Source organism: Choloepus didactylus, chromosome 5 (assembly GCF_015220235.1).
Source record: "Choloepus didactylus isolate mChoDid1 chromosome 5, mChoDid1.pri, whole genome shotgun sequence".
Classification (NCBI taxonomy): Eukaryota; Metazoa; Chordata; class Mammalia; order Pilosa; family Megalonychidae; genus Choloepus; species Choloepus didactylus.
In genome coordinates, this window is record NC_051311.1 from 7,872,967 (window position 1) to 7,892,048 (window position 19,082).

Consider the following 19,082-nt stretch of genomic DNA (forward strand, 5'->3'; position numbering starts at 1 on the left):
GAGAAGCCTCGTGGCGTCTTCCAGCTCCTGGCGTTTGCCGACCACCCTTGGCTTACTGTGGCCTGAAGACGCAGCACTTCAGTCTCTGCCTCCATCTGTTTCTGTGTCTGTGTCCAGATTCCCTCTTCTTCGGACACCAGCCACCCTGGGTGAGGGCCCACCCTACCCCAGATGGCCTCGTCTCTACTCATCGCATCTTCAAGGACCCTGTTTCCGATAAGGCCACGTTCACAGGGCTGGGGCTTGGGACTTGAACATTTTGGAGGACACAATTCAATCCAAAACTCGTATTATCTTCCTAAGTTCTCGTCAGTGCGCCCTCGTAATGCCACAAGGTCATCAGCTCCTGTCTCGGTGTGGCGGGTCCAGCTTCTCCAAAGTGTCACTGACCTGTGCATCTGCCTTTATTAATTAGCACATTCTGTGATCCTTAATCCTTTCCACCTTGTTATCAGCAGAAAAAAGAGGCCAAGCACCTTGGGAACTCAACAGTGTAAACCCAGGGGCTGGTTAGCCATCTGTGTGCTATTTCTCTGAAGTCCAGCGTTTTATCTTAAAAAATAATGCAATATTTTTATTCAAACCCATAATTTCTGTCTTTTTTCTAAATGTTTATCTGAAATGTTCAAAATCACTTAGCTATTAAATTACTTAATTCCCCATCTACCTCAAATCTTTAAGTAATAGTGAAGCCTCAAAGAGATGAACCACATTAATGGCAAGGTTTCCCACACTTTCCATCATGCCGTTGGGGATGCTCAGGGATAGGAGCATCGCAGCCATAATAAAAACACCCACATTTAAGGTGAACCCCCAACCTGTGGCACAGGAGCAGGTGCATACTCAGCATTCGGTCATTGTTTGTGGGATTAACTGGGATTGAAGTTGCAAGATTTCCTCCCTAGGCTCAATGGGCTGCTGCCTCTTTTAGCTTTTCCTGGCTGCCAGTCTAATGAAAATGTAATTGTTCTTTGTACTGAGGGAAAGATGGATGTGGCACCTTCGCCAATCTATACTTAGATTGTCAGGAGCCAGCCCTTGCATAGGCATTTTCCAGCCATTCCTTCCAGCCTCAAGGATACCGGAAACTTCTCCCGAGCCTTGATGTGCGAGCAGAGCAGACAAGCTCTGCGATCAAAATAGCCTGATTTGGAACCCTGTGATGACCCCTAGAATCTCTATGTCCATGAGCTTCTTATTTGGCCTGTCAAAGCGTCATTTTCCTCATCTGTAATATGGGATGATAATAACACCTACCTCATCGGGTCATTGAGAGGGAAAAAACGCTGTTGCCTGTGAAAATGGTTAACATAAAACCTGAGGCAAGTGCTCACTCATTAAGTGACAGCTGGTACACACGAAGCGGTTGCCTGGGTGGGTTGAAGGATGAAGCCACATCATTTTGTTTAAAGATACTTGGATCATGTGTTGCAGAGTCTAAGGATCAACTTTAGACAAAAATTAATTGCTGTGGGGTAAAAATCCATAACTGCCACAATGAATATAATAATTTTTAAATCTTCTCCCATTCACCACCCTTCCCTGATATGCACAGACACATACACTCCTACCAGGAATTGTAAAATAGCAAAGGAGGATGCTCTTACCTGTAGGTTCTGGGATCCAGGTATGTTTCGTCCTCACTTCTAGAGCCTGAACGTCCCCGCACAGCTTGGCCATCCTGGGGGTGTTATTTTGGGGTGCTGAGCTCAGGGAGCCCACTAGCTTTAGGGCTTTCCCACAGCAGGCTGGCCCTGGCTGACAAACCTGTAAGCCTCCCTACAGAGTCCCCCATTCCCCCTGTGTGCCAGGAAAGCCAGTGCTATCTAGAAATTCCAGAATTAGAGCCACCGAGGACGTCGGGGCTGCTGACGAGTTATTTTACTAACACCTTCCCATCCTTTGGCACCAACGCCAGGAAGTTCCAGCCGGAACTCTCCAGTTGGCCACCATATGAGAGAGATCTGCAAGGAAGCAGTGTCTGACCTCCACGAGGGAAGTGCTGTGAAGGACAGGTTTGTCCACGGGGAGAAAGGAGACCAGGATGCACTAGGTTTGTCATGCCGTCATCTTAGAGTTATCAGGCCACCGGGCACCGCCGAGTCCGTTTTTCACGACACAGTTGCACTCTGTCTGATGTGACTTAAAGACCCGCATTTGTACCCTGTCGTCAATTTGATCAGGAGTGAGAAATATTTAATGGGCAGACTAGGGTGGCTCTCCATTCAGGACAGATATTTATGGTTCTGAGATTGCTGTCAAAGAAACCCACGTGCAGCTCGAAGGCTGAGGCACTCAGACCTCCCTTTCCAGCCACCTCCCCATGAGCGCGACTGGCCAAGCAGGTTGAGCACTTCCAAGCCCCTGTCCCCGCCCCGTTCGTGCCCGGACTCCCGAGGGAGGCACCCTTAGGACATGGGCTAGGGTCCTCCAACCTGAGCTGAAGTGCAGACCCAGACAAAGACCAATGAGATCCCGGAGGGACGGAGCAAAGCTGGGGTCCAAGGCATTCCCTCTGTAACTAACCGGGGGTGACGTCTGCGAAGGCCTTGGTGACACTTACCGCAAGGCCTGGGGACGTTTACCAGGTCAGGGCTAACTAGCTCTGGTAACATTTTAGTTGTCTCGAACAAGTCTTATAGCTCTGGTTTTACAGGACTTCTGCAGACTTATCTGGAGAGGATATTTACTGTGAAGCCGTCTGATGCAGGGTTTTATTCCAGTGAGCGATTTAAACAGCCTCGTGGCAGGGTTCCCCCGTGGTCCCGATGCTGAGCCCTGCAGAGGGGATGGGGTCTGGGCTGTGATATCACGGCCATCTGTCCTGCTGAGTTATAAACGTGGCATTAGATACTTCTTCATCTTCCCCATGGTCAGATAATACTCGCCTTCCTACAGCTTTCGGGGACCGCTAGATGTGTCGCTGTTTAGCCTGAACAAGAAGGATGGCTCAAATTGCTTCTCCTTGAGGAAATGAGTGAGCTGCTAGATGCACTAATCCAGATAGTTCTAACTGTGTCAACAAGAGATGAGAAAAAATGCCCAATTCTTAACATTTACAGCCTGAGAGCAGCTCTCGGCTCTCAAGGGCGTTTGTTTTCTTGTGTTTGGGTGTTTTCTCTCTTTAGCTTTTTCTTTACAAAAAGACGAGTCCTAGATGTGTACTTTGATTCATTGGTTTAAAAATAATGTCAAGCAAGTTGGCTAGAAAAATTGAGAAATTGTAGAAGAAATTCTCAGAGTGGCAGTGTAGCTTGGAGGTGACGTTTCTGGCTCTGGAGCCAGGCCCCGGGCTCCTCCCCTTCCCGGCTGTGTGACCCTTGGCAAGTTAATGCACGTCTCTGTTTCCTCACTTGTTAAATAAGAAGAGTACGAGCACCTTCCTCGTAGGGGTGCGGGGAGGAGTGAATAAGAAAACACATGTAGGGGACTCAGAGCAGGGACTCGCACACACCGGAGGGTGGTAATTGGTTTAAGAAGGCTCCATCATAATACCCCCTTTCCTACCCAAGTTCTGAACAAACTGAGACATAGACAGAGGAGGGAGACTGAACAAGCCCAAAGTCCAGCTTTCTTACCGATAAAGCTGAAGCTAACAAAATGGCTTAGGGTTAGGACAGCAGTGGGCTGTACCCCAGATTAACTGACGTTGCTTCCAGTGCCAGACACGTGGACCAGTGTGGGGGTCCCGGAGGCAAAGAGAGAGAGAGAGAGAGAGAGGGCCAGAGAGAGCTGGGGCAAGAGGCCAGGCGAGTTCAGGGAGAATCTGTGAGTGGGAAGAGGGTCCTACAGAGGGATCCATCGGTGGGAGAATTATAATTAAGCTGCGGGTAATTACCTGCCTTTGACTCTGCCACGAGCAAACCCAGGGAACCCCACAGAATCGCACCGTTATATGGCTACTGCTGCTAAAGGAAGAAACGGCGCTGGGCAGTTCCAAGTTTGTTTTTATCAAAACCCATCCCCAGGAGGAATTCCCTAACCTTCCCTGACAGCTTCCCCACCAATCCTGCCCTTCATTTTCTCTCTGCTGAACTCCGGACTGGGAGCCCCTACAGCTCATGTGATCCTTAGCGCAAGCAACCCCTGTGGGCCCCTCTACCTTCAGGCAGCCATGCCTTCCCCCCAGATGAATAACCGTGTTCCCCAGCACGCTGTGGGCTTCACCCCATGGTCCCCACTCTCCTTGCAGAGGATGGCAGGAGGCACTGAACCCATTTTAGGGAGCAGGTGGATGTGCTCCCTGGAGCAAGTCCGCTGCATTCCCCTCTGGCTGCTAGTGGAAGGAAGGACGTACGATTTAGTTCAAGTCCACGAGCATTTAAGAGCCCACACCTGAGACTGGGGGGCTCCAGGAGGCTGGCCCCGCACCGTGGTGCCTCGGGTGGCTGACTCCTCTCTGCCGCCCACCCCTCGGGTGGTCTCCGGCTGGGGCCAGGGCCCCTAGGAGAGGAGACTCTGCCCAACCCCTGACCGCACGTCTTGGCGGCATGTCCTGCACCTGCCCACACCTCTGGAAATACTGCAGTCCTCTCACGAGCCTCTCCTCGACTTCCAGCTGGAGGGTGCCAGCTCCTTCCGACCTGGACCGTGGCTGAACAGAGGCACGATGGCCCGGGGCACTCGTCCTTGTCTAACCTGCAGCCCCAGCCATCCTTCTCTGACAGCTCTGAGCCCACGTGCCGCCCAGTCCCACCACTGCTGACAGACAAGGTGCCGGGAACGGCCCTCAGAGACCGGTGGGCACTCATCCTTGGGCCGAGGTGGGGGCTTTGGTTGGGGGTCACTCATCTCCAGAAAAGTGGATAAAAACAGAGGGGAGAATGGGAACGGGGCAACAGAGCCCACAAGAGGCAGCTGGCAAGGTTCCACGTGGCAACACTCTCAGGAAAGCAGGTGCGTGGGAACGCAGCACCATGATAGCAAGTTGTCAGATGAGGATCCCTCTCCATCAGGCTGGAGCAGAAGAGGGAGAGGGAGGAGAGCAAATGAAGAAGGGCAGGAGAGGGGGCAGGGATAAAACAGGCCAGAAAGGGGAATATGGGAGATGGGTTTAAAAAAAAAAAAGAACTTGGCTTTATTGATTATATGATTTTAAAAGTATTTTTCTGCGTTGGGTTTCTGCTAGGAGCAAGTGTGCCCAACACATAGGGTACAAAAATGAGCCATAAACACCACTGAGGCCCTGCTCTCATGGGCTCCTGACCCAGGACAGCAATTTCCAACCATGTTTGGGCTCCTGTATTCAGGGGCATGTGGAAGTACACCTCCTCCAGGTGATTCCAACCCGTCCACTTCTCTCTGGCTCCCACTAAGAGGCACAGGCCTGGTGGAGGCAGCCAGAGCACCTACACACTCACCTGGAGCCCTGGGTGGGCTGCAATAAACTACATCACACAGGTGAGCATTACATCACACAGGTGAGCAATACATAGGTGAGCAGTACATCACACAGGTGAGCATTACATCATGCAGGTGAGGCCTGGCCCCTTTCCACACGCAGCAGCAAAGCCTTGACAAGGGGGTAACAGTCAAGCCAGACTGCTGATGGCAAGTATGCGACAGGTGGGTAGTGAAGAGAGGGAGAACATTCCAGACAGTGGAGACGGCATGAGCAGATGCAGAGAAAGGAAAGTGACCTGATGCAACTGGGGACAAGCAAGCATCCTGGTGCCCCATATAGGCGGGTTTCCAGATTTAGCAAATAAAAACAGCAAATTGCCCCCTGCATTGGGACAGACATGCTAAAAACAAATTGTAAGTTGTTTATCTGAACATCAAATTTACCTGGGCTTCCTGCATTTTCTCTGGCAACCCTCAGGCGGGGTGCCTGGTCCCTGCACAGCCCCCCTAAGGAGCTCGTCCTGTCGCACCTCTTGGCTTCTGGACAATGGCTCCAAGAGGTGCCTCCAAAAGGGAAGTGTGCCTGTCTGCTTTCTGCTTTAGTTTTTAACTTCTCATTAGAGAGCAGGAAAGCACTGCCCCAGTGGATGCTTCAGATTGCTCGGGGGTGAAGTGGCACTGCTGTGTCCTGCTGCAGCCAGTCCGGCGGCTTTAAGTAAAAGGACACACCGAAGATGCTCCGGAGCCCAGGAGGCGGGTGACACCTGCAGGGGAGAAGCTGGCAGCCAGGAGCCGGCCCTGCACTCGCTCGCCCCCTCGTGGCCGAAGGCAGAAAGGGGATTTTAGCTCTTCTGGTCCTGCTGCCTCATCCCCTCAGACCCTCCCTCCATTGCTCTAACCCTGCGGTAGGCGAAGGCCTTAGAGGGACTTAGGCAGGTGCACGTGCAGGCAGGGGCTGCTCTCCTGGGACCTCCTGCTTTCCTGTGAGGTTCCTGGGCCCATGGGAACCTGGCTCCAGGTCCCGGGATTGAATTGACCCATCGTTACCTTCACAGTCACCCATTTATCCAACGAGGACTGCTGGAGTGTCCACTATATACCAGGCGCGGTGCCGGGGGTGGCCTAACCCCACATACTTTATTATGCCTCAGAGTTAGACCCAGGCGTCTGCAGAGAGCTCTGGGAATCGTGCCCGAGACAAACTGAACACCCCGCTAGGCACCGCAGCTCGAGCGTCACAAAGAGGGTGCACGTGTGTAGCACATTTTCAGTTGAACTGTGATCTCCCTGCCACAGCCTTTCCTTGTAACTTGTACATCCAGGGTTCCAGCACCTTTTTGATAAATGGTCATTAGGCTTCTTGACAAGTATTTATTTGTATTTCAGTCAGAGTGCAGAGACTACAAAGTCAAGGCCACACGCGAGCCTAGAGCTGTTCTTGGCTTTAGGATAAAACAAGGGCCTTGGCAGGATGTGGAATTTTTCCCCTTTTTTTAGACACATGCAAAGCTGAGTTACTGACCTCGAAAGAACGTGGTAACAAATATTGGATGTGTTGGCGGTAGCACTGTCCAAACTAAGCCGGTGCTGAAAGCTGGGTGGTTTTATGCTTCCAATGGTGGGTGCTTATCAGTAGCCTGTGGGGTCATCTTCCCAATGTCAGCCACCCCACGTTCGAAAACTCCTGTCAGTTTTTCTCCCCAAGTGGTTCTCAAGTCTGTTAGCCTTTTTATTTTTTTTATCTATCCTTATGACCTCCTTGGTTCAGAAATGTCAATCTTACTTTCTGAACTATTATACAGACCCTTTATTTTAGCCCCTTTCCTTGCTTCTCTCAATTGCATCTGCCATGTGACTGGCAGGTCTATCCAAAACCCAAATGTGTTCACCTCACCACTCCGTTATTGCCTGCCCACCACTCCAGTGCTCACAGGATCAAGTTCGAGGATTTTGTTCACCGTGTACAAGGGACAGCTGCCTGCTCAGCCCCGTTCTCCACCACCCCCAGCACAACCATTGGGGCTTGTGAACCCGATAAATGAATATCCAAACATACAAATCTACTTTTGTGCTCCATTGCTTATGGGTCCCCTGTTTGGTCCCCAAGGTGACCAAATCCCATTGTCAACACGCTGGGAATCAGTATCGACTGTGTTTTGAGAGGCTTGTTACTACTGAATAGTAAGTTTCATTAGATTCCAGATGAATCCTTCCAGCCTTCAGCTGGGTACACTCCTCTGGCTAATTTTCTTGGGGTGCTCAGAATGGAATTCATTGGATTTTGACCTCAACAGACAGAAGAAATTAGTTACAGAGGTCCTTCTTTTTCTTTGGAAAGTTTACTGAGGGGTCAAGGGTGAGGACCCCCAAGCTTTTCCAGTGGGCATGGGGGGCAAGTCCCTCAGAGGCCAACACCTTCTGCATGAACTCTAAGTGTCTAAGTATTCTTACTTTGCAAACCAGGCTTGCAAATGTATTGCCATCGAGCATGCCTCATCCAAACCTGTTGTTTATATTTCTACTATGTTTGCATTACCAAGGCTACTGCATTTTATCTTCAGTGCACTATAGGCACTGAAGAAAAACACCAAAATAAATGTGGGGAGGGCACAGTTGCTGTACCACTGCATGCCTTATCAGCTGGAGCTGTCACGATTCCCATTTTAGAGGTGGGAAAACCAAGGCCTGGGGCAGTTCAGTGCCTTGCTAAGGTTGCAAGAAAGTGAGTGGTGAAGGAGAAATTCAAATTCAAATTCAGACTCAGATTCTGTGCTCTCTCCACCTCTGCAGAAACACCAGCAGCTCTGGCTTGGTAAACCCTGTTAGGAGGGGGCTCCTCACAGGCTCTGGGTGGGGGGTGCGGCCTGCCTGGCAGCCAGCATTCCAGCTCGAAGGAGAGCACAGGGCTCAGCAATGCCATCCTCTTCCTCCTTCCGTCAGCAAATCCGGGTTGGGGGGTAGACGCACTGTTTAGGGCACTGGCTGGGGGAAGACTCCCCGACATGCGTTATTCTGCCTTGCTGATGGGAACGTGGGTTGCCTGGAGAAGCCGTCCTAGGAGAATGGATGCACAGCCTTCTACCTGAGAGGGCTCTCGGAGTTAGTCCAGCCGAAAGCCTCTGCTTTACAGATGAGAAACACCAAGGCGAGGGCAGGTTCAAAGGCTCCTTGTCCAGCTTACATGGGGAGAGACCATCACGTGGAGGCTTCGGGGTCAATGGGAGCTTGGATAAAACCGCACTTTGTCAAGTAGTATTTCCTGCTTCCGTTTTGCTCTCCTGACTTTCTTTCAACCAGGCCACATTTGCTGTGCATTCTTCCTCTTTTGAATAAACAGAGATGTTGGGTTGATAGTCTAAAATTTCTGTGTAATGATGACTCAAACTTGTGTTTATCAGATGAACTTGAACATGGGAGACTACTTAAGCCATGGTGGGCAGACGGCTGGGCACTTTCCCTTAGGAGCCAGTACGCAGAGGAGAGAGGAAGGGGGCATGGGGGATGTGGTGGCCCCCAGCAGATGCTCACGGTGACAATTTAAACTTCCTATTTGAAATTCAAGATCCTGCAAAACGGGTCCTTACTTGTCAGTCTGTTGCCAATCCCTGCCCCCACCATTAATAATAATAATTTTTAAAAGTCCCGTATTCTCTTCCATTATTTGCCTGACTTGAGCACTGGGGCCGCCTGGACTTGACATGCTGTCTCCGGCGTGACCACCCTGGAGATGTTCTACACGTTCTTTAAGGGCTTGGGCTCCCTTCTCACCCCAGCCTCGCCTGACCTGGACTGGGGTGGCCACCCCCTCTTCCCTGCTCTCTGCTTGTGTCCTTGTGAGAACACTTCCCTTCTTTCACTAATTCAGTGAAGCTAGACATTGGTTTGTTAGCCTACGCGGGCTCCTCTCATTGACTCAGCACCTGCCGCCAGGTGCCACGTGCAGGGGAAGGAGCTGGCAATCCAAAGACGATGAGCTCTTCTCGCTCCTTTGACATCTCAGTGTCATGAGGCTCACCTGTCAGCAAACAAACACAGTGGCGTCTACCCTAAGTTCACACATCCATGGCTTGTCTTCTCAATCTCCACGTCGTTGGCATGCCTGATGATTTTTTGACCAGATGCACATGTGAGTGAACAGAGAGCTGGGTGGGTTGGTCACCTTTAACTTAGACTAGGACCCTCCAAACTGCAGGGTCTTGTGAGGCAATTTTGAGAGTTACATGAACAATGTATTTTAAGCATTTTTTTAACATTTGTATTTTTATTATTCTGTATATAGGAAAATGGATCATTGTTTTATCAAACCCATGCTTTAACAATACAAAAAGCTTAATATTTTCAAGTGTTTTGATACAAAGTTGATATTGATATAAATGGTAACAATTTGATAAAACACAAATGACTCAAGTTTGAGAAACACTGCCCCACACAGGTAATTTTTGCTGATGCCTTTTCCTCAGGTTTCTTTCCTTTCCTTTCCTGAATTGAGTTTACGTAAGTTTCCTTTTAACATTTTTGGAACCTCTTGAAATACACCACTTTACTGAGAAAACTTGCACCCAGAGGCAGTTTTCAACGGTTTAGGTTCAATCTGTGAAAAGATGGGACAAAGAACATTGTGTGAGTTTATGTGGGTGTATGTCTGTTTAAGATCAACCAAAGCATAGTTATTGTTTACTTTATCTCAGAAGTGATTCTGTAAACTCTCTTTGCCCTTTGATTTTCTGATTTTCACAGGTCTCTTGTCAGGGCTTGAATTCATTTCCCAAAATGGCTGTGACAAATGACCGCAAACGTGGTGGCTTAAGATAACAGAAATTTATCCTCTCACAGCTCTGGGGCCTAGAGATCTGCCATCCAGCGGGGGTGGCTAGGGGAGAAGCCCTTCCTTGCCTCTTCCAGCCTCCGGTGGCTGCCGGCATTCCTGGATTTGTGGACACATCCCCCAGTCACTGCCTCCGTCTTCACATCCCCTTCACTGTGTGTCTGTGCAAAATCCCTCTCTGTCTCTCGTAAGGACGCTTGTGATGGCATTTCAGCCCAGCCAGATGACCCGGGTCATCGCATTTCAGGGTCCTTGCCTTAATCGCATCTGCAAAGACCCTTTTCCCAAATAAGGTAACGTCCAAAGTCCAGGGATTAAGGTTTGATATCTTTGGGTGGCATCAGTCAACCCACTACGGTCTGTGTTCTGGCCCCGCAAAATTCACGTCCATCCCAACGTCCCCAAAGTTTCAATCCATTGTAACATCAACTCAAATCCAAGATCTCACATACAGCAGTCGCTGCGAGAGGTCAGCAGGGGCTCTGGGAAACAGGAGGAACAGTCCCTGCTTCTCTCACCACCTGCTGCTTCTGCTGCTTATTCTGCTCATCACTAGCACTCTCCTTCTCACTCTCTCTGGCCTCTCGTGGCTTTTGCTTGCTAATGTCCTTCTGTGTCTTAGCTTTTGCCCACCATTCTCCTTGCATCTGGGGTAAAACCAATTCATCCCCTATCCTGAGCCAGACGGTCACCCTGCCTGCTTCCCTTTTCCAGGCATATATTCAAATTCTGCAGGAGAAAAGAGAGAGATCTGATTGCTTTCGTCCCTCTGCAGCCCACGGCACCCCCAGCTCTCCCACCAGGACCAAGCCCACCTGCCCACTGCCCAGTGCGCCAGCTGGGAGGGGGCACGAAACCTCCAGCAGCCTTCCTCAGAAGGAGTCTTTGATTATGGCAAACCTGGGGATAGTATCCGTTCCCGTCTGGGACGCTTTCGTACATCTTCGTCCCTTATCCCATAGCGAGCCCCAGTGTCCCTGGGAACTTTGATGGAGGGTGTGAGTGGAACTGGGGAGGTGGGGGGATGGGGCAGCCAGAAACTACTTTTATCACTTCCCCCTTCCACATTTATAAACTCAGTCACATTATACAATTTAGGACCCTAATTTAGGTTATGGAAATTATGTTATGGAAAAGTTGGCTCCAATTGTTAGTAAGCATTTTATCCCACTAAAATATCGTCCAGTCCAGGAATTGTCAAGTTTGCCAAAAAAGGAATGTTTCAAAAGCAAAAGCACCCTATTCTAGGAAATGAAGAGTGTTAAGCTCTAGCAGCCCGTGGGGACAAACAAAATCCCCCTTGGCTTAAAGGAAGAGAAGCTGAGCCCTGAAGAGTTTGCAAATGCAGGAGGGATTCTTCTCCTCCAACTGGGGCGCCCTCCACCCACATACTTGGCTCCTGAAGTTAGGTCCTTCATTATTAAAGCGGTTTTTCCCATCGGCAAGTCAACACGTCTTCCCCCCTCTCTCCCTCGCCCCACGCACTGCCTTAGATTCTGCGAACTGGGGTAGGGCGAGAAAAATAAAATCACTGAAGAAATAGTTAACGTCCTAAGCTTGCGTTTGGTTTTCAAGAATAAACTATAAAATCTGAGGGTGAGCGAGGGCCGGCGGGGGCGGTGCTGCTCCCGCGCGCCGCGGCCCCCCCACAGCGCCCCGAGCCCGCCCCAGCGCCCCGCGGCCCCCGGGCCTCCCTCCCGCAGGCGCCGCCGGGAACTGCTGGGAGGAAGGGGACCGACAAAGCGGAACCGGACGCCCCGCTGAAGCCGAGGGCGCGTCTGCGTCTGCTGGGAAGGGCAGCACGCGGAGGCCGTCCAGCCGATCTCCGGGGCGCGCAGGGCCGGGCCGCGCATTCCGGGGCGGCGAGGGGGCGGGCAGCGGGGCGCGCCCAGGCCCGGGAAGAGCCCTGCGGGGCCCCGGCGCATTCCGGAGGCCCCGCTCCCCGGCCGTCCGCCCCGGCCCCCGGCCCCGCGCCGCCGTGCTCGCCCCCCCGCTGCGCCTCCAGGTCCCGCTCCTTCCCCGCCTGCCCGACTCCAGGCTCCCCTCACCTCCTCCTGGAAGCCCTCAGGATCCAGCCCGCCTCTTCCTAGGAGCCCTCGGCTTCCCCCCACCCACCGCCTCCTCCTGGGAGCCCTGTTTCCCCCCACCCCCACACCTGCCTCCTCCAGGAAGCCCTCAGCTTCCCCCCCCCCCACCCCTGCCTCCTCCAGGAAGCCCTCAGCTTCCCCCACCCCCACCCCTGCCTCCTCCAGGAAGCCCTCAGCTTCCCCCACCCCCACCCCTGCCTCCTCCAGGAAGCCCTCAGCTTCCCCCACCCCCACCCCTGCCTCCTCCAGGAAGCCCTCAGCTTCCCCCACCCCCACCCCTGCCTCCTCCAGGAAGCCCTCAGCTTCCCCCACCCCCACCCCACCTCCTCCAGGAAGCCCTCAGCTTCCCCCACCCCCACCCCACTTCCTCCAGGAAGCCCTCAGCTTCCCCCCACCCCACCTCCTCCAGGAAGCCCTCAGCTTCAGCTCCCTCCCCCCACCCCCACCTCCTCCTGGAAGCCCTCAACTTCCCCCCACCCCCACCCCTGCCTCCTCCTGGGAGCCCTGTTTCCCCCCACCCCCACACTTGCCTCCTCCAGGAAGCCCTCAGCATCCCCCACCCCCACCCCACCTCCTCCAGGAAGCCCTCAGCTTCCCCCCACCCCCACCTCCTCCAGGAAGCCCTCAGCTTCAGCTCCCTCCCCCCACCCCCACCTCCTCCTGGAAGCCCTCAACTTCCCCCCACCCCCACACCTGCCTCCTCCTGGGAGCCCTAAGCTTCCAACCCCTGACTCCCACCTCCTCCAGGAAGCCCTCGGCTTCCTTCCCCCACCCCCACCCCTTCCTCCTCCTGGGAACCCTCAGCTTCCTCCCCGCCGCTGGGAACCCTCACCCCTTCAATGTCCCAGGCAGTCACACTGGAGGGTCAGTAGGTTTTGCCTGATAATTGCTCCTGGTGTGGTGGTTACTCGGTTAGGAACTCCCTGGGGTGACCCCTGGAGGGAGGCCCCCTGGGGAGGGGGCACCTGGTAAACATCTGTGGCTGCACTGCAAAGGCTTCAGGCCTTCACAGCGATGCCCCCAAATAATGCCAGACCCAGTTCTGTGGTTGAGAGGAGAGGGGTTTTGGGAAATAGCTGGGCCCCCCGTTACTGGTTTTATTCTCCATTTCAGAATAGCATGAGGAGTCCGAGTAATTGAGGGGCCCTTGGCACCGTTGTCTGTGACTGAGGGGTGAGGGAGGTATCCCGCTAGTGAGCGAGCTCCAAGGCCCGTGGGGGGCCCGGAGGCAGCACCCCACTCGGGACTCCGGCACCGCCTCTGCTTTCTCACCTGCAAAACAGGAGCCATGGGGAGACTGAACCCCGCAGTCCTACGCGCTGCAGTGGGAGCCCGAGCACCGAGGACGGCGCGGTTCTCGCAGTTTCGTGAGGGCTCCCTGGAAAGGCCTCACCCGGCCCATTTTCTGCCCAACTTCCCCAGGCCCTCTGCACCCACCCTCAGAGCCAGTCCTCGCTCCCTCCACAGCGCAGGGCAGCTGGGCAGCAGCGGCTGAAGCGGCATCCCCGGGCAAAGCGAGCACGCAAAGGGGAGTCACCCCCAGGCTTTCCGGAACTCTGTGCCAGGCGCCCCTCACACTGCCCTAAAAAGGGAAGCCCCTCCAGGCTGCACTGTCACATCGGAGCTGCCTCCTGGGACCCAGCAGGGTCTGCAGGGACCACGGAGAAGAGCAGGGCCCGTTTGGAGATGATGGACTGGCAGATGGCAACTCTTAACTTCAGGGTTTGCAGATGTGGTCTTTGCTCTCCAGAATCTTCCAACTTAAAATAGATAAAAGCAACTCGGAAGAAAAGGAACATCAGTGGATTCTCTGAAAAGAAAGCAAATATGCTTAAAGTATTAGCGCACTGGATCTACGGGTAGTCTATAGTGTATGACCGCGTGATGAATGCGTATGGAGTGGGGGAGAAAAGTCCCAAGACGTAAAAATGTTGGGGGCTCTTGCCCACCTGGCTTCTTCTTGGCTGGCAGAGTGTTACAGGTTCAATTGTATCCCCCAAAGACATGCTCAAGTCCCAAAACTTAGTCCCTATTGGGAAATGGGGTCTTTGAAGATGGTTTGAGTTCTATAAAATGAGGCCAAACTGGAGTTGGGGGCCCCTCATCCAATATGACTGGAATCCTTACAAGAAGGGGCCCAGACACAGACACACACTGAAGACAAGAGTTTGTAAAGATGGAGGAGGCAGCGATGAGAGGGCTGCGTCTACAAGCCAAGGGATGCCACAGGTTGCCAGCAAACACCAGGAGCTGGAAGAGTCGAGCACGGCTCTCCTCCCTGCAGGTTTCAAAGAGAGTGCTGCCCACCACCCCTTATGTCAGGCTTCTGGGCTTCAGAACTCTGACTCAGGTTGGCCTCATCTTCATGGGCTCTTCAACGATCCTATTTAGCAAATGGGTTCACATCTACGGGACTGGGAGTTACGACTTGATCAAATCTTCGTGAGTGGCATGATTGGGTCCCTAATACCAACCAAGGCAAGGGGTCTCTGCGGAGGCTCTGGGACCCTCTGGGTCTAGTAGGGAAGGCAGACAGGAAATCCCAGGAGAGCGTGCCGCAGATCCAAGCTGTGGCCTGCTCACGTCTGTGAGGTCCTTGTCCTAAACACAAATGAAGTTCCCTTTTGATGGATGAATCATACAGCAATGCATCATACTGTGGAATTTATGTTTTGGATATGAAATTTGCTGGTGGGGCTTGTCATAGTTTGTGCTGAATTATACCTTTACCTCAGCTAATGCTTAGACTTCTTGTAGAGGCTTTGGGGGGTGTCCTAGTTTGCTAATGCTACAGAATGCAAAACACCAGAGATGGATAGGCTTTTATAAAACGGGGGTTTATTTCGCTACACAGTTACAGTCTTAAGGCCACAAAACGTCCAAGGTAACACATCAGCAATCGGGTACCTTCACCGGAGGATGGCCAATGGCATCCGAAAAACTTCTGTTAGCTGGGAAGGCACGTGGCTGGCATCTGCTCCAAAGTTCTGGTTTCAAAATGGCTTTCTCCCAGGACGTTTCTCTCTAGCAAGCTTGCTCCTCTTCAAAACGTCACTCACAGCTGCACTCCGTTCAGTCTCTTTGAGTCAGCATGTTTTATATGGCTCCACTGATCAAGGCCCACCCTGAATGGGTGGGGTCACACCTCCATGGGAGTATCCCACCAGAGTCACCACCCACATCTGGGTGGGGCACATCTCCATGCAAACAACCTAATTCAAACGTTCCAACTTAATCCCCACTATTCTGTCCCACAAGACCACAAAGATAATGGCATTTGGGGGACACAATACATTCAAACTGGCACAGGGGGATATTCCAAAGCGCATTACTGTGCTCCTCTCATTTTGGAGAACCTTAGGACTACATAGGGCTTAGCTTGGACCGTGCCAAGGTGACCATTTGTACTGGATTGCCGGGGACAGTGGTGGTTTCTGCTCCTGATCCAGGCTTAATTAGTATGCCCCTTTCCCTGTCACCAGTGCTCTGGCTTCTGGTAAAGCAGAAGGTCACCTAGACAGCTGACACACTGCTGGAAAAGTTAGGGTTGGAAACTTTCTTGCTCAGCAGATCATCCATGTAAGCAAATATTTTTCCATTTGCTAGAAGTCCTTTATTTCTGAGTTACAGGGTGACACTCACAGCGTGTCCCGTAGAAGCGGGGAGGAGTAACAAATGTGACCCTCCACTTGGAACATTTCTATTGACTTGTTTGTTTTTCATTTTATCTTGTTTTGATTTTCACAGTTGCCAGGGCCTTGGAAAATTACATTTTATGGACTTCGGCAGGCATTAATGATTTCTTTTGTGTCCTGATATCAAGTCGTTCTAAGCTATCTTGTTCCTAATAAGATTTAGGGTTAAAAAAGAAAAGAAAAGAAACAGCTATGGGGTATGGGGTCATTCCACTTATGCTTGGTTGTAGCAAGGATTTTTCTCTCTCTTGGAAAACGTCCGTGGAGGAACCACAGCCCTGTAATTAAGCAGGCCTGCCCGCAAGTCAGAGGCCATCGTCTGTGGTTCCTTGCTTCTTGCCCATCGTGACTGGCACCTGCGCATGTAAATTGCACCATCAAGACCAACAATGAGAAGCCCAAAGGGACATTGTTGGGACATGAGAGGGAGCTGGAGAGCGCACGGTGAAATTTAGAGCAATCTTACATTTCCTGACCTTGGGAACTGTAGTTAAGTGAATGTCTTTGTTCTCAAGGAATGAACATGGAAGTATTAAGTTTTCAGGGAGCATGGTGTATACAACCTACTCTCAAATGCTTAGAAAATAGACAGATAGATGATAGATAGATGGATAGACAGATGGATAGATAGATGGATAGATAGAATGATATGGCAAAGGTGGCAAAATGTTAAAAGTCGGCAAATCTGGGTTTCTAGGTGGGGGTATGTTGGAGTTCTCTGTATGGGTTTTGTACTACTTTTTCTACTGTCCTGTAAGTTTCAAATTATTTCAAAATAGCAAGTTTAAGAACAGAACCTCCACCACAACAAAAACAATAATGGCCCTGGTTTGTATCGGTCAGCCAAGATGCAGAATCACCATTTGCCCTTACAGCACTCTTCTCTCTCATCACTTGTCTTCCCTTTTAAGTGACCCTTTTTTGCATGTTAGCTCATTTTGAGTCACAAATTGCCAACACATGGAACTGTTAACCAAGAAATAGACTGGCACTGTCCCTGGTTCACAGAAACGGAGTTGAAAATTTAGCCTCCGGTTTCATTATTGTAGCTCTCTGTATGACTGGAGGAAAATCAAATTTCAAGCTCTGCCCGCTTTCCTTCTGCCTTTCACAGCAAATTTCAAAGTACGGCAGTAGGCAGATTGGTTGGTAATAGCAATTTTTAAACCAGAAATTAAATTAAAGCAAAAACAGAGCGTGCTTCTGTTTCCAATAGCATCTTCTCCAGAAAGAACATCTCTACACACCCGGCCGTGATAGTAATCATATTTCCCATGAAGATCTGGGTTAGCGAGTGCTTATAGATTACCGGACACAGCTGCTGATTTCCGGGGCCACTCAGAAGCTGACGCTCAGCGCGACTTTCTTGGGAAGCTGTCTGCTTTGGGGAGAGATGTACAGAATCGCTGGGGAGACGACATCACTGCTTTCTCTGTTTTCAGTGCCCATTCTTGAAGGGGAGAAACCGAGGGCAACGAATCTAGCCTATAGGGAGCTTTTGCTTCTAGAATGCTCTGAAAGTTTGAATGCGTTTTACTGGTAATAAATGTTTAGGCTTCATGGTTCTTACAGATTTTTGACTCTTAATGCATTTTTCTTTTGTGCATTCTGCAAAGAGTTTTGCTTCGTGGAGTATCAACATAGGCAGCATTTGCTTTGCCCGAGGGGTGGTGGAGGTGGGGGGCTCAGAACAGCTTGAACACACGGGGGCCCCGGAGTTTCCTCTGGCTTGCTGGGGACCAACCAGGGCTGGAACCGGGTCAGAGACCCTTCCCCATTTTGCTCGTATGGGGGATTAATAGAGGCTGAAGGGCTGCTCTGACACTTCCCAAACAGCCCCAGGGAAGCAGCATTATGCTTCTGCAAACGGATCCCCCCCCTGCCTGGATCTGGCTGGCCAGGAAGGACCCCAAATAGGGTGCTGTTTGTTGCCGCTCACCGGCCATTGTCTGCTTGCCACTGTCTCCTTCCTCCTTGGGGGTTTTGCCTCTGTACCGTGTCAGATGACAGGCAGGAGCTGCTTTACTTATACACCAAAGCAAGTCCTCTGGTTTCGGGGAACTTTCCGTGGCTGCTGTGTTTGCATGCCGGGCTCTGTCTCCCCACCCATCACCCCGCCCCCTTCCTGGCACGAGTAATTTGAAGACAAATACACCGCAGCTATGCAAAGTTCAGAATAATGTGGACCTGGGGCCCTGGACACAGTTGGTACACAAAGGAACCTGCCTGGGAAAGGTCTCACCTTCATGAACAGTCTGTGCCTACGGAAATAGTAAAGTTCGAGGATTCTTCTGGCCGTTTTGCCTGCAGTTAATCTGGGTACGGGTAATTCTGTTGCAAAGTCATCGAGACCTTGAATTATCTGCTCTGTAACCCCAATGTCTGTGTTCATACTGCCAAGGAACTGTGTTAACTTTCTGGAAGATTCATCAAGAAGATTCATCAAGAAAAACCTTATGCAAGTTGAGTTGAGGGGCTCTCTTCCCTTCCCAATGAAATTTGAATTCACTTGCTGGCCTGATTCCTTTCCTTTTGCTCTGTATCCTTAAATGGCAAAAGTATGTCCCCCACTGCCAAAGTGCACAGGTGACTAAAGGTCATAGTCTGCAGGACGGGCCAGCCATTGTTCTGCACAATTCTTCATCTAAATTAAAGTCCTGCCCGAAGGGCCTGTGAATTGGGTCAAGGGGTGGTCAGCGGGCTAACCATTGTCCTCTTTTTCCTCCCAAGTGAGGGGGCCACTGCAGATTAAAATACCTCCCTCTTCCTAGTAGTTACTGTGTTACTTTTAAGTATCTGAAATAGCAGAGTTAATATTGCTTAGATTATTTTCCCATCTTTTTTTTTTGTGGACATTGTACCTCCTACTTTCTGGGAAATCTGCCAGTTTTTCAAGGACTGGGTAATGAACAAAATAAATATTTGTAGGTAGTTTAAAAAGAGAGTAAGAACGTTGGATGCGACTCTGCCTATCCAAAGAAAAGCATTTTAATTGCCTTTCGGATGTTTTAAAGTAATAACTCAAGAGACTCAGAAGGTTGATTTACTAGTTGACTTTGCAGATCTGTGGTCAAGAAGTGTTTGAGTGTGTGCGCTTGAGGAAAGGGGAAAGCAAAGGCAAATGAGCCAAAT

At 51.2% G+C, this 19,082-nt stretch overlaps 1 protein-coding gene across 4 annotated transcripts in view; it reads left to right on the forward strand.

Annotated features, from left to right (window-relative positions):
• The window catches only part of KIAA1217 (KIAA1217 ortholog), a 767,824-nt gene that overhangs the window by 442,107 nt on the left and 306,635 nt on the right, over positions 1-19,082 (forward strand). The gene's annotated exons all lie outside the window — the stretch shown is intronic.